Source organism: Octopus bimaculoides, chromosome 19, assembly GCF_001194135.2.
Source record: "Octopus bimaculoides isolate UCB-OBI-ISO-001 chromosome 19, ASM119413v2, whole genome shotgun sequence".
Classification (NCBI taxonomy): domain Eukaryota; kingdom Metazoa; phylum Mollusca; class Cephalopoda; order Octopoda; family Octopodidae; genus Octopus; species Octopus bimaculoides.
In genome coordinates, this window is record NC_068999.1 from 26,050,133 (window position 1) to 26,064,667 (window position 14,535).

The following is a 14,535-nucleotide window of genomic DNA, read 5'->3' on the forward strand; positions in this document are numbered from 1 at the left end:
ATTTCTAATTTGATACTTATTTTGTTGGTTTCTTTTTGTTCAAGTTACAGAGACACAAACAACCCAACATTACTTTCCAAATGGTGAGAGAATAAACACAAATACAAAGATACCCTCAACACCCACCTACCCACCCCACACACACTAACAAACACACACACACACACACACACAAGCACACACAAACATACATACATGCACCCATATGTACATATGTATGTAGGTAATACAAATATGCATTCTGGGAATAAACTTGTCCTTTTTTTCAGCAAAGATATTTGTCAATCATTTCAATAATTCATGCAAGAGTAACAAAATTAGTGGTGGCGTTTTAAAAATTGAATCTACTTGTTTTATCGTTTGTATCTTATTTGTTCCTTTTTTTATATATATATTCTCAAATCTGACTTAGAAATTTAAAATCTGGAAGCATCCTATAAAAAATAAAGGCAAAATATGTCAATATTCTATCTTATATCAGTTCTGTCATTCTTATATATATTGTCTGGATGTTGAAGTATTGATCACTTATATCAATACAACCTGAATGAATCACTTGTTAATAGATACTTCTGGTTATGAATGTCAAGTAATTTACTCTATTGTACTAATACATAAATATTTGTCTCAAATATCTAATATACATGTGTTATTACACATTTTTAAATTATGTTGTGGAGACACAAACCAAGCTTACCATATCCAGTTCATAAACTGTATATTTTCGGTGCAGCTTACCTAAATTCTGTAAGGGAAATGCATGTTGTTTTAAATACATCCACAACTTTTACCCATTTTCTTGTCCATTTATAGCAGCCAAATGATTTTATCCCCAGCTGGCTTCACTTACCTGAAATGTTTTCATGGGAGACTCTAAATAGACTTAAAAACTACAGCCTTAGTTTGAAGGTATTATCAAGATACAAGTTCAATATATAGCATTTGTTTTGCGATTCTTTGATCATTCATTCACATAAAGTGTTTGGTCCAGCATAAATAGTGCCTGTATATCCTTGCTTCAATATGAAAGACTGAATCATTCAGAATGTTTAAAACATTTCTGATGTAATCACTTGAAGACATTTGCATGATGTTTGTAAAGAACCCTTGTCCCTTCTGAGGAAAGAAAGGAAGTCAACACACATGCACAATAGGCTGCAATTGTTGTTAACCTCATGATGCCATACTGAGACCAGACATAAATTTATTACCATAAAAATCTATGTAATTTACGCACTTTTTTTCACAAAAATAAAAATGATCTTTAGTGGGTGCGCAAATTACATGAGTAGATTGTTTCCTGAATTTTTTTTGAAATTTGTTTCGTTGAAAAAAGATGTACAAAACATAAACATTCATACCAGAAGTTGACTCATTTAATGTCAGAATAGGTTTTTACAGAAAAAATAATGGCTTTTATTTATGTTGGACAGTATAATGCTTACTTTTTCTGTATAGATTTAGTAAAACCATTAAATGGTTAACTATTTTTAAAGCCAGACATTCATGTTGGTAAACACAGTTCGGGCCATATTTTACATTGCTTGGAGTTTTTACCTATCGCAATGGAGCATCATTGACATACATAATGATATGTACGTTGTTGATAAGAATTACCAACAGAAACAAAGCTGATAAATACGCCTGTGTGTATTTATCAGCTTTGTTTTTGTTGGTAATTCTTATCAACAACTTTTACTGTGATTGTGATTTGAGAAGACATACAGCAATATGCTAAAGATCAGACATACTCTCTTGTGGGCAAAAAATGTAAAATAAAGTTTATTATAAACAATACAAACACTTTGTAATTTAATAGCTCTCAATATGATACCTGTTAATCAGAAATCATTTTTATTTAATGAAAATTTAATGAAATCTAATCATAAGTAAGTGAAATTATGCTAAATACAACTAAATCGCAAACCTTTTTCCTCTGGCTATATCAGCAATTTTGAAAATTTTTGGGTGCGAATTTTACATGAGTAGAAGCTTTTTTTATAAACTTTGTTGCTTTCTGAGAAGCCTCGTCTTGCCATGAAGTAGGAAAATGGTGTAACTACCAGTGGTACTTACAGTAGAAGTCTTAGGCAACTGAAAATTGTAGAGGTAAGGGTAGCTTATTTAACAAGGTAGGGATAGCATGATGGTAATTTAGTAGGGCTGGGTATCAGCTTCCTCACTATGGCTGATAATCTATGCCATGTCTTTCTATAATGTAGAGGGAAGAATTTAGTTACCAACAGAGTTCACAATGATTGTCTAAGGTGGCTAGGTATCACGGTTGTCATCATCTGTTTGACAGGAAATGAAGGTAACAAATTTAGTTTGGAGCAGTTAAAAATGAGACTGTTTCAGTGACCTAGGAAAAAAATCACTCTTTGCTACCAGGGGAGCTTATTTTGATTAATGGCAGATGGGTCTTAGCTGTCAAGATTGAGGTTAGAAGGATGGGTTTTACTTGCTAGAAAAATTTGATAAGTATTTCAGCCACTATTGGTAACATATACATCTATATAATTTCTAAAAGTTCATAATTTTCTTGTCTACTTATAAGTAACAGACTATTACTTAACATTTCTTCATTTGTTCAGATATATATTCCAATTATCTACAATGCTGTAAATCTAGATATCCTACCTCTAACAGCCAAACTGTTAATGCCAAAATGAGAATTAATTTAACTACAATAATCAGAAGCCCTTGATACCTACTTCAGTGACACTCAATATTTTCTAACATGAATCTGTAGTTCAATGTTATCATTATTTGGTTTCTATTATGATTACATCTTTTAAAAGTTCCTTTCCGGCCTATATTTCACTCCAGTCATGAATTAAGTGTTAACCCTACTAACCTCATTCACTTATCCCAGTCCCTTCATGTGAGAGCATCAAAAGATCACGAGTATTTACTCAGCTTCTTGAACAAACAAATAAGAAAAAACAATGTGAAATTATAATTACAAATTTTTTTCATTTTTATATTTTCTTCTGTTTCCTGCTTCCAGGCCTTACTCTCATTCAACACAGAAGCTACAGGCTGAAAGAGGCCCCATGGCAGGCATGGCACCGGATGGCTGAATGTGCATGATTAAGATCTCCAGGGGGCTCAACATTATCTTGGAGGATGCAGAGGGTCTGGCACAGGATAACCAGCAGTGGCGAGGTCTGGTGGAGACCACTAACTGGGATGACCCCAGCCCCATCAAGCAAGAGCATGAGTGAGTGACTGAGTGATCCAGCTTATCTGCAGGGTCACAATATTTCCACAAGAATGTTATTTTATTCACAAATTTCATGGACCAAGATTTAGAGTGAAATGTTTTCCCAACTGCCAGCCTTCTAATATGGTTCTAAAAGGTGAAATGAATGCTATTAATGCAATAATAGTTGATCCATGCACTCATGATCATTAACTGAACTCATATCCTAGCACATGAATGAGTTAGAGTCAGAATATAATTTAGATAAGGCTGATTAAGTTTAGGGAAAGTTAGTTAATGATAATGATTTAAACATTGCAACTGTTATGGCTGCTAGTGTCATCATCGTCATTTAATGTCCATTGTCCATGCTGGCATGGGTTGGACATGCTGGAAGGCTGCACCAGACTCCAGTCTGATTTGTCATGGTTTTCTACGGCTGGATGCCCTTCCTAATGCCAACCACTCCGAGAGTGTAACGGGTGCTTTTATGTGCCACTGGCATGGGTGCCAATTGCATGACATCGGTATCTTCCACGACTGTTATTTTGCTCAGCTTGATGGGTCTTTTTCTCAAGCATGACATAATGCCAAAGGTCTTGGTCATTGCCTTCATGAGGCCCAACACTCGAAAAGAACTCAGCCACTTTGCCTCCATGAGGCCCAATGCTTGAAAGGAACTCAACCACTTTGCCTTGACGAGGCCCAACACTTGAAATGTGTTCTTTACATGCTACCAGCATGGGTGCACTTGGCTTGATGGGTCCTCTCAAGTACAACACACCACCAAAGGTCTCGGTCACTAGTTATTGCCTCTGTGAGGCTCCAAGTTCGAAGATCATGCTTCACCACCTCATTTTGTGTCTTCCTGGGTCTACCTCTACCACACGCTCCCTCCACAGTTAGATATCAGAACTTCTTTACACAGCTGTCCTCGTCCATACGCATCACATGATCATACCAGCACAGTCATCTCTGGTGCACACCACATCTGATGCCTCTTATGCCTAACTTTTCTTTCAAGATGCTTACACTTTGTTGAACATGCACACTGACATTGCACATCCAGCAAAGCTTCATTTCTTTCAAATCTACGCATGTCCTCGGCTGTCACAGCCCATGTTTCACTGCCATGTAGCACAGCTGTTCACACACAGGCATCAAACAATCTGCCTTTCACTCTGAGAGAGAGGCCTTTTGTTACAAGCAGGGGTAGAAGCTCTCTGAACTTTGCCCAGCCTAATCTTATTCTCCCAGCTACACTCTCGGAACATCCACCTCCACTACTAACTTGGTCACCTAGATAACGGAAGCTATCTACTATCTCTAGCTTGCTTCCCTGGCAATTGATGGAGTCTATTTTCTGTCCAATTTCAGTGTTTATTGTACCTGTGCATCTTCCACATACAAAAGCTTGTTTCCCTCTTAACCTTCCTTTGATATTGCTGCACCTTTTATGTGTCCAAAGCTTACACTGGGTTCATCTTACAGAGATTCTACCTACATCTTGTCTACAGATTGAGCAGGGCCATCTGCCTGAAGGGATTTGTGATTTGTCTGCCTTTCTACTTACTAAGACTTTGGTTTTTGCTAGGTTAACTCTAAGACCCTTTGATTCTAGACCTTGCTTTCATACCTGGAACTTCTCTAGTTCAGGTAGTGATCCAGCTATAAGAGCAAGGTCATCAGCATAGAGAAGCTCCCAGTGACAGCCTATCTTAAATTCTTCTGTTATTGCCTGAAGGATTATGATGAACATGTCATTAAACTGATATGATACCCTAGTATACCAATTACAGAGTGCAACAGCTATGGTATCATAAACAGATACTAGTATAACATACATATGAATGTCACATGAAACTTCTATATTCCTAACATAGACAGATGTGCAAATTTCAAAAAGATTGCCTTCAGTTAGCAATATTGTTGGGGTCTTCCTTTTCTCATAATAACTTGGAACACAAAACAATACCAATGATATATTTCAGAATTTTTGTAATAGTGCATCTCAATACATTTCTTCTTTTACTTATAGTGACATTCTTTAATGAGAAAGAGATGTTCTGCTCCCTCTATCTTGGAGATAATTTTGTGAGCTTTCACTTATTTCTAACTCACATAAATTTATTACATTGTCTGTCAGACCCAGTTTATTCTTTTTTGTGCCACTGACTTGTTTTCTTTAGAAGGACTATTCTATGTATGATGATGAATAGAGTGTCCGGTTTTCTTTATTTCAATTTATTTTTAATAGTACTGATATTACAGTCTATACCAGGCAGAGAAAGAATCTAATCTTTCCTGGAAAATTAAAAGAACACAATAATCTTATTACTTAGAGGAAAGATAGTTCATAGTAGGGGCCATGTCTATCAGTCATTTGCGTGTTAGACAGACAGACAAACTAACAAATACTTGGGATCACAGACTAGCAGAGAAGACAGACTTTGTTGTGGAAGATGCACAAGAATAGTTAATATGAAATATATATATATAAAATAGCCACATTTCAATGCTCAGAAATATTGTTAGTGGTTGATAGCATTTGTTACCTACCTAGCAAGACAAAGATATGGAATGCAAAAGATTTGCAAAGACTACAAAGAAATGAAGCAATCATACACAGATGGAAGTGTGATATTTATGAGCATGAACAAAGAAATACAAATGAGCTGAGAAAAAATCTGGATAGAAGAAGAATCAGAAAATAATATGCCAAGGGAGGTGGCTATACTAATACTAGCATGTGATGCATATGAAGGATGACAGTTGTACAATGAAATGTTGTGCTCCAAGTTGGATGGAACCTATGGAAGAAAGGAAAAACCAAGGAAGACATGGGACTGATCTCATGTAGCTGCACCTCACTATTTCTCCCTCCTCTGCCACCCTGCCACCTTTATCAACACTTTCATTTCTTTCACCTTCTCACTCTTGTTCATTTCTGTCATTGCCCTTAATGAGTGAAAACAACAAGGAATAAAATGAAGGCTCTCTAGCTTTGTTGGTTAGAAAGCAATTTCACTAGTGCTGGTGCCCTGATAAAATGTTTCCAATATTCCCTAGAAAGATCTTGGTGTTGAGAAAGGCACCTGTCTATAGAAACTATTCCAAAAATGACATATACAAGTAGGACATTAGTAGCTTGTCTAATCCACTCCATCATGGAAAGCAGACATAAAATGTTGATGTATATATACAAGTAAATATGTATGTATGCACACATATGTGCCTGTATGTATAAAATATTTATTCAATATCTATGTGTTGGTGTGTGTGTGGATGCTTGGTAATCTAATAACAAATTGTTTGTCATGCACACTTCACGCATTTCCTAATTGTGACCATATTTCTCTGACCCTCTTGACCTATGACAAACCTCCAGAGGTATCAGATTTCAGTCAGCAAAGTAGTCAGGATCTTTTCAAGTAGAATTCATGATAAAATTTCATTTCACTTTTCACTTTAAACTTTTTTATAAGAGGATAAGTATCATCTTTCTATGGAACCATATCTTTCATTTCTGTATACACAATAACTGACCAAATCCTTCTGTTTTAATTCTTTAAACTTTCCATATACACAAGAGAAATATATTCTGTTACTTATCATCTGATCTGATATAACTTGTATACTCAATAATCTTGATATAAGCAATGCATTTTTTTCTAAAGAGTGATATGGCTTTTGAAAGGAATTTTTTAGAAAATTGTATACCTTTGAACATCAATAAATCTTGCATTCTCTGACTGTTTATCTACTCTAGTTATGCTTACTGGGAGACTTTTCATAATGATAGTTATACTGTTATAATTCATCTTCACTTTGATCATTAACAACTGTGATGCTGTATTTTATGTTAGGCTACAATAGGCTAAACCAGATTACATTTTCTTCTCAGTGAATCTGGAAGCTAATAAATACTAAAGTATTTCTGTGACAACTTAGCTTCAGCTCTTTATAATGATAAATATATCACTGGTCCATTGTTCATGTTTTAATGATTTATTTCATAACATTGAAAAGGTGGTGAAATACAATAGTTATATGGAGATAATTATTAAACTTTTAGAAGAATTTGTGACTTTTGATGATGAATTGAGACATCTAAAATAGTGGTAAATTATCAGAATCTTCAGAACATTGGATGAAATAACTTGTAATATTTTTCCAGTATCTTGCATTCTGATTTCAAACCCTGTTGTGGTCAACTTTGCCTTTCATCCTTTAATGGTTAATAAATGAAGTACTAGTCTAGGGTAGTGGGTTGGTAAAAATGTTAGTGTCAGACGTCTTGCAGTATTTGTTTTGGCTCTTTATGTTCTGAGTTCAAATCCTACCATGGCATACTTGAAGAGTAAACTTAATCTATCACCCAGTTTAACACTACCATTGATTGATTTTGGCAGAGTCCACTATGTTGCAAGTGTTCTTCAGTTTGATGATAACCTACCTCCCTCTCTTCCAACAATCTTATAGTCCTTTCATGAGCAGTGACCTTTCCTCCTAACGGAAATTTTTTTAAATTGTTAATTTGACACAAGTCATCACATTCAGGAAGAAATGATCAAATATCTTCCATTAGTTGTTTTGGACAATTAAAAAAAATATTTAAGCATCAGTTAGTTCAGAGGGCAGTAAAACCACAATTCACATACATTGGCTCTGTACACACACACATGTACATAGCTATAAATAGGCAGCATTGTGTATAATTCACTGGACATTGAAAACAAGATTGTTCTTTGATTTTTAACTATTTTACTTTGTTTTGTTTTTTGTTTTTTTACTAAGTTTCAAGTCTTAGAAAACTACAGATCAGCCCTGATTGAGCAAACTTATAAAGAAAGGAGGTCCAACCATGACCATCTATGTGTGGGTGGGGTGGGGGGTATCTTTTCACACCGTGGACTACATTATTCAATGTCCTTCCATTTTATTGTGAAATTTGAAAGATTTGGTTGCTACTTTTAGTAAGTAGAGAATCCTCTCTTGGCTTACAAACTTTGAAGATTTACACAAACAAGTTTCTGTAAACAATGTTTAATATTTTACTTTTTTTTTTCACATTTCAAGTGTACATCATTTATTCTCAAAATTCTATACCATAAAATCTTAAGTGGTATAGTCTTCCTTGTGTTGAAACTGCATTTGGTGCTAGCTATTTCAAATGTGAAATTACTTTTTTTACATCCAATGTTAAATAGTTAACCATAACATCAGCTAAGGTGTCTAATGATATTCTAAGTGATACATGACACTGTTGTTATTATAAAGTCCCCAATTAAAGCAACTTACCTGTAGCTTGCCTGTTGACAGCTGAAGTATTATTAAGTTTAGTTGTACTGCTGTCACTCACTTATCAGCTTAAGCAATAGTGAAAAGACCAAAGCTATAAATCAGTGTACATACTGCTGTAGTTATATTTTCAAGTGTAAAGAAAAAAGTAAAGAGTTTGAGGAAACTAATGTTGGTCTGCATTAGGAAAAACTGTGTTGTGATATTCACAAATTCAAATAAGTTTGTGGGACAAGGAAAAAAGAGGAAGCTGATATTTTAGAAATAACTCTTTATTTCAGGAAAGGAAAAACTTTTTATAATTTTGTCATTTCTTTCTCACTTTTTCCTCATTCTCTTTTCTCTCACTATATGTAGTTGATGAAAAAAAGGCAAAAACAAATGGAAATTCATCACCAATTTCAACGAATACTCTAGTTGTTTGATCAACAGAGTTACCTATTTCTTGAATTGTAATATGAGGAACCAAATATTCCACAGACATGAGTACCTTTACTAGTATTGTCAAACAGATTTGACATGAAATTGTGTGACAAGGCAAGTCACTCTAATTACAGGTGTACATCATCCAACAGGCACAGTTTCCATCAACCAAATATCACTATGATGACCTGAGATGATGGTAGAAAACACTTGCTCAAGGTCCAAGAAGCTGCTTGTCCAAGTGGAGTCAAATCCAAGACTTTCTGATTCAGAGGTTTGCTTTCACTAAATGAATATCTATATACACACATTAAGTCTCATTATGTTGTCTTTCAACCATATGTGGTCTGATCAATAAGTATCTGAACTGTTGCCATAGTAACGAAGCTAAAGCACACAGAGTGAAGCTGCTTGGCACAGATTTATCTTGTACTCTGCTGTGCATGTGCACTAAGTTTAAACGTCCTAGCTCACTTCCGCTGTTTACAGCAGTGCTTGGAAGGAAGGTGTGTAGCATGTGATCATCACATTGACCATGACAAAGGAAGTTGAGCAGAGAATCTGCATCACATTTTGCCAAAAGTTTGGCAAAACCTGCTCAGAGACCTACACAAAGTTTTCAAAACGTTTTCACCATTCTCCTCACAATCAAGATGTTGTGCAACTGAAACCCGAGTGTCTTTTTGGTCAGCTGAAAGTAGTTTTGACACAAACTTTGCAGACACTCGTCTCATACCCAAATCTTCAGTGATAATGGACTGAACTGAACTGTAACTAATCTGCACATCCTCTGATAACTCATGGATGGTGATTCAACAACTTCCCCTCACAGCTGCATGCATATCTGCAGTGTCTTTCTCAGTTCTGCTGGTTGTGGGTCTCCCAGAATGTTCATCAATATTGTCATTTTTTTGGCTATCTTTGAAACATCTGAACTACTCATACACTTGTGTGTGGTTCTTACACTCTACTCCATACACTTTCTGCTACTTTGCGAAGGACTATGAGCAGGTATTGTCATGACAACTTTCTCTGCCACGGTCATAGCAATGATCATACGCTATGCACCTTCCTTCCAAGCACTGCCGTAAAAAGTGGAAGTGGGCTAGAGCGTTAAAACTTAGTGCTCATGCACAGCAGAGTTCAAAGTCAGTCTTTACCAAGCAGCTTCACTCGGCAAGCTTTAGCTTCATTACTATGTCAACAGTCCGGATACTTATTGATCAGACCTCATATATTACCACAACCTTCCTCCAGTAATCAGTAATACTAGTTACATAGTAACCAGCATTAAACTATATTATATATGCTTTCATTCTCCTGCATTGACACGTGGAAATGATCTGCCTAATCCCCTGCCTAAGCCAAATTATTCTAGATGTAGCAGACATTTGATCATCACCATTAGGATTATCCTTTCCATCACCTTCAACCCCATCATTACTGCTGTCACAGCTCTTATTATCACAGTTACTACCAACACCACCACCATCATCATCACTACTTGCCATTACCATTATTATTACTTTTGCCCTACTGACACTGCTTTCATCATATATATCACCATCACTACTGCAAGCTGTATCAGCATCACCAGTACCAACTTGTTGTATTACTATGAGCACAACTACCACTATAATCATCATTCTTACCACCTAAACATTGTATATAACAAATTTAGGTGTCAAACAGGACAGAACATGTCCAGACTGCCATATCCTTTCACAATTAGCTAATTTATGATAAAGACAGCAACATGGTTGTGAATCACATAGAAATACGACCTCTCTGCTATGTTCTGCCATTGTAACAATTTGATCGGATAAGTTCAAGGGAAAGAGTTTGTTATACAGAACTGAGTGGATCTAATTAACAACTACAAGAATAACAACAACAGCAACAGCATTAACTCATTTTTGCTAACTAATTAAAGAATCTAAAGCTAAAGAATTAAGACATTTAAAATTAGTTGAATTTATCAGATGATTGCGCTATTTATTATATAGCTGCCAATCTTTCTATTCTAACATTGAATATTATTTTCTTCCATTTGATAGCTATTTTACATCCACATTTCTCAGTTGTCATAAAGATAATTTTTTTCTAATAAATTGAGTTATTTGCATAAACTTTTACTAGATTTGTTGTTTCTTCATTTGTTAGTCAAAGGAACTTGCCAATTGCAAGCCTTCCTGATTATGGTATAATGACAGCTTGATAAGTGAGATGCAATAGAGAAATAAGTTGAAACACATAGAAGTGAAGAATAAAGACACAGTAGAGATGGGGAATAGAGAGAGAGTAGGGTGACAAATTGGCAGAGACATTAAAATGTTTGATTTATAAAAAATAATTTTGACTCCTTGAATTCTAAATTCAAATCCTGCCAAGGTCAACTTGGCTTTTGATCCTTTCATAAATAAATTACTAACCCAGGGCAGTGGACTGATAAAATTGTTAGAGCTTTGGACAAAATACTTTATAATAGCCATCCCTGTTGTATATATTCTAGCTTCAAAATCCTGACCAAGCCATTATTATAATGAAATAACTTCTCTCAGGTGGACTAATAAATCCAAATAAAAAGATCTTGAAGACAGAATAGTTTACATATATATTTGCTTTGACAAGAATGAAGTGTAATGTTTTAAGTGGAGCACATATGAGGAAAAACTTGCAGAAGAGAAGAAAATGGAGATCAGATGAGGTGTTTATTAAAGAATTTATTTAAATTTGAACTGGGAAATGGTTGTGAAATTATTTACCATTCCATGATTATTTGTATTGCCTTATATGTTACCTCTTGTCCAATTAGAATCTTCAGGATTCAGTCATTGGAAACCAACGATGTTATTGTAAGATATGAAAATGGAAAAGAACATCACAAGTGCATGGTGAGATATTTGATTCAGCATAAAGAAACATTATCTCTCACAGTAGTATTGGTATAAAGGACAATAGTAGAAGCTGCTGCACAGTGGGACTGAACCCAAAACCACATGGTTGCAAGGTGAACTTCTGAACTACACAGCCTGTGCCTATCTATGCTGGCAGCTGACAAATATAAAATTTCAAATCAGGAAGACTAATGAAAATGACACTAGCTGAAGAATTCTATTTTAGATTTAAAAAAATACTTAGACACATTTATCTTATCATTAATAAAATAGTCCCAGTGATATGCCGCACATACCCCCCCCCCCCAGAAAAAAAGACACTCTGTTGGTTACAACAAAAAGGGTTCCAATTGATCCAGTCAACAGAACAGCCTGCTCATGAAATTAATGTGCAAGTGGTTGAGCATTTCACAGACACACATGCTCTTACTCTGGTTCTCAGGGAGATTCAGTGTGACACAAAATGTGACAAGGCTGGCCCTTCAAAATACAGGTACTACTCATTTTTCCCAGCTGCGTGGACTGGAGCAACATGAAAGTGTCTTGCTCAAGAGACACAATGCACCACTGGAACTTGAACTCACGATTGTGACCTGAATACCCTAACCACTAGGCCATACACCTTCACTACACCTGGCATATGATGAGTTTGAGTAAGATTACAACTTTTTTTTTTATTCTTAGGTTTTAGTCCTTTTAGAACTTCAACTAGTTTTCTCATAGTTGTATTTTTAAAAATTACTTTATTTTTTTTAATGCTTTTAAGATGGCCTTAAGCATTACTCAGTCTAACAAAGAACACAGAGATAGCTGACAAGATGTTCTGGATCTCTGAGAGAAACCCAGTTTTGTATTTTGATTATGACATGCACATGCACAATATTAGTGTTAGAATCCAACTTCACAAAAACAATTTAATAGTAATACCACATGAATTGAACCCTACCCTATTCACCAGTGGCAGGATATTGTTTATGCATTTCCTGTTATGGTCACAGGATTCAGCTTCTTTCACACTCAAAATAGATCAAAATCCTAAACAGTACATCTAACTCACAATAAATACTTCAAGCTGATCAACTAGTGATCTTCTACTAATATCTAACTTATATTAAATTATTACTCAATTATCTGGGACAGTGCTACTGCTATATTCACACAAACTAACTAAACCATATTTTATAAAATCCATTCAGCCCATTAGCAAAGGTTCCTTCACCAATACATAACAACTACTTGCAATGTATATGCATTTTTAATGTTTAACTCTTCTACCACCATTACAGCAGCTTCAGCTCTCCTGAACTAGCAACCAGCTGAAAGACAGAGACCTTCCTCTTTGACCATAATAAAGTCCTCGGAAGCATTTGAAAATTTCATTTGAAGAGGAAAGTGAGGAGAGGGAAGTGCTGCCTCCCATCAAATTTCTTGAAAGGTGGATGAGAGTGGCAAACTTGACCCAAGTGGATGGGCTTGCTCTAAGCATGCATCTATAAATTGAAGGAGAACAACTAGGAGAAGGTGCTTCCTTAGTGGTCAAGATGACTGTGGTTTTGTGGGGTTTCCATGAGAAGTTCTCAGAGGTTTTATCCCTTTGAATTTTGTCTTATTCTATTTTCCTGTTTATGTGCTTCTTTATGTAATGCTACACTGTATTATCCTTGATGTTATAATTTAATTAATATATAGTTAGCATGTTCTTTTACCTCAGTACTCCTTTATTAAATACCAGTAAATACCAATTGATCAATCTTCACAGATACAATCTAATAAGTTAGTATTTAAGTATATAATATGTATAAATATCAAACTATTTCTAGGTAATTTCTTTTCCTCCCTCTATTGTAGTAAAAAGTTTGGTATATACTCAAAAGTATTCAAAAAACTTTTCATCCTTTTGTTATAATATTCTTCTTAATAATCTTCTGAATAACCCTAAATTTTAACTTTATATAATATGGCAATGTTGTTTAAAATATTTAACTATAGTACCCCATGATAAAATTTCCCCCGTTTCATTATCGATGGTCTACTAGTGGCTTGCCCCTTTAATTGTCAGCTAACATCTTGATTTAAGATTTCCTTTACCAAATCTCATTATATTGCTTCAAATTAATCTTGATAGTTTTTATGACTATACCCACTATGATTTCTGTCGACTCCCTCAGCTCCCTTCCTAACAGACACTGCTCCTTGCTCTTTTGGTCTTAGATATACAAAGATTTGATAAACTAGACTATAAATTAAAACTGACCCCATAAAACAGTGACAAACTAGATCTGTAACAGGTCTTTCTTCCTGATACCTTAGTAGCTTCTAAGCTGAGGTGAAGACAGCATGTTCTTTGTCTATCTCCTTCCCTCCTTGGAGATTTTTGGTAAAATTATACTAATGTGTCCATCTGTTTTTAATTTAATCTAATTCTATGTCTTTATGCAGCTGAGGATTGCTCTGCATTTAAATTGATGTAATGATTGCATTGTTCAATTAAATGGAGTCGCTTGAAACGATCATACTGCATTAGCTCTGGCTATCCTTGTTGCTTATTTTGATTATATTGATAGATAGATGCATATAAACGTAGATGTATGCATATATATGTATATATATGCATACACACATCCATATAAGCATTATATATACATCGATATATATATATACACACATCTATATATGTATTATATATAGACATACATCTATATATATATG

General features: G+C 35.0%; 1 long non-coding RNA gene across 1 annotated transcript in view; it reads left to right on the forward strand.

Annotated features, from left to right (window-relative positions):
• Positions 1 to 9,223, forward strand: part of LOC128250038 (uncharacterized) — a 62,177-nt gene extending 52,954 nt beyond the window's left edge. The window contains exon 3 of the long non-coding RNA XR_008266159.1: positions 8,864 to 9,223. This is a non-coding gene — a long non-coding RNA (uncharacterized LOC128250038). The remainder of the gene's footprint in view (positions 1 to 8,863) is intronic.
• Positions 9,224 to 14,535: the final 5,312 nt, after the last annotated feature.